Source organism: Labrus mixtus, chromosome 8 (genome assembly GCF_963584025.1).
Source record: "Labrus mixtus chromosome 8, fLabMix1.1, whole genome shotgun sequence".
NCBI classification, from domain to species: Eukaryota; Metazoa; Chordata; class Actinopteri; order Labriformes; family Labridae; genus Labrus; species Labrus mixtus.
Genome location: NC_083619.1, coordinates 9,463,455 through 9,465,515, shown reverse-complemented (window position 1 = coordinate 9,465,515; position 2,061 = coordinate 9,463,455).

Below are 2,061 nucleotides of genomic sequence, written 5' to 3'. Positions count from 1 at the left end.
ACAGCCTCTAGGCTCAAACTAGTACAAAAACCTATGACCAAAACACATTTTCGTTGAAACTGCACCGGTGAAATCCTTTAATTTGGTTTCTGTTACATTTGTGACCTCTTTGTGTATATATAAAAAAAGATTATATATATCTATTTTATAAACTGGATACAATATAAAGTCAATGGATTAATCATTTGGTGGGTTTTACAACGAATTTCTTTCATGCAATGTGCCAACACAGATAAGGCTTCACGGGCTACACCCAAAACTCCTTAAGACCTATGCTTAAGACTCATTAAAGACACAGTACACAACCCACCACGCATACAATACCAGTTTGAAAAGAACAACAATAATGTCAAATGGGACATGTTAAGTAACTTAAGTTAAAAAGCTGTAGTATATGCCAGCGGTTTACATTATAGCCTACATACCTGGTCTTATAGAGAACTAAACTAAATTAATAAAGCGTTATGGGAAAGGTCTATAAGTGTATTATATTTCTCAGCAAGTTTCCAGGGAAGTACTTCTAATGATAATTCTATATTACTTGAAAGGACACTCATGTATTATTTATGTGATCTTTTTCAACCCCAACTCCGACTTTATTTATAAAGCACTTCTCATACATTAAGGCACGCAAAGTGCTTCACAACAGAACAGACGGACGGACTGGAAATAAAAACAGAAATGGACAACAATAAGTAAAATCCTAGAAGATCTAGAAAAATAATTGAAACATAAAATAAAAGTTAATACAGTAGAAAATAAACAAATGTGTAGAAATTAATCAATTTAAATCAAACTAAATATAAAAACAATGTTACAACATTCAAGGCTATCCAATTGCTCCAAATGTACAGCCAGATTAAAAAGGTAGGTCTTTAGTTTATTTTTAAAAGCATTCAGAGAGCTTGCCGGTTTATTGTCCAAAGGTAGTGAGATCCAGAGTTAAGGAGCATAAAAACAGAAAGCTCTGCAGGTGCTTGTGTGGGTCATTATAACACCAAATAACATTGTTATTACCAGAAGATTACCAATCAAATCTGATTACGTTATACAGATATACAATTGCAGAACCTTCCTAAACCTGAATATAAGATTTACTGACCCTATATGTACTAACCAAAGATACAAATGTCCTTGTTATCAGTATTTTAAGACAGATTAATAATATATGACCAGTGCAAACTTCTATATTGCAACAATAAATCTCCTTCAGTTTCAATTCATCCCAAGAAGCCTGATTATGAAGGCCTGTGATATTGTCTGACTGTACCAGCCTGTGTCTCTGTACCAGTCTGTGACTGCTCTACTTCTTTGCATCACACTTTCCAGACCCCTGAAGGAAACCGCACAGTGAAATAAAGAGTTCCTTTATCTTGTCAAGAACTGTGGTAACAGAATCACACATCTTCATCTGGGGAGAGATTAAACATATGTCATATAAACATTCATTTTGCACTTGTGGGTTTTTTTTATTGAATGCAACTTTTTGCAAATTTCTTAGAAATCTTCAATTGAACCTTTATTCATAGATTTATTATTTCCTTTTTTTATTAAACAGTGCATCAAGACAACAGCAGGTGGAGCTACATAAACAGAGTGAGCCATGTTTAGAAAAGGCTCATGTGGTCCCACCTCAGCAGTGGTACTCATTGTTTTAGTTTGATATTGAGAGTGATCTGTTTTAAGGACAGATTGTTCCGAACTTTTCAATTAGAGGTCTGACAGATCTGAATTTCTTTCAAATCATCACTGTGAATAGTAACCCATTTAACCTAAGATACTGGATAGAGTTGGATCCTTACTGGGATCGCTTTAAACTCACACTGAAACCATTTTTAAAGAAGGCTCAGTTATAAAGTCATGTATGATCTTGTGCATCATTTTTTCCTCAGTGTTTTATAGTATGGTGGAATGTATTGTGTTTTATTCTATCTTTACTATGTTGAGTTAGTTTTGTACTGTCTCTAGTGTATTTGTTGCTGATTTATATGAATTTTAAAAGCACATCAGGAATAGAAAATTAGCTAAGGCTATAATTGTTGTGTGTGTGGCAGTTAACTT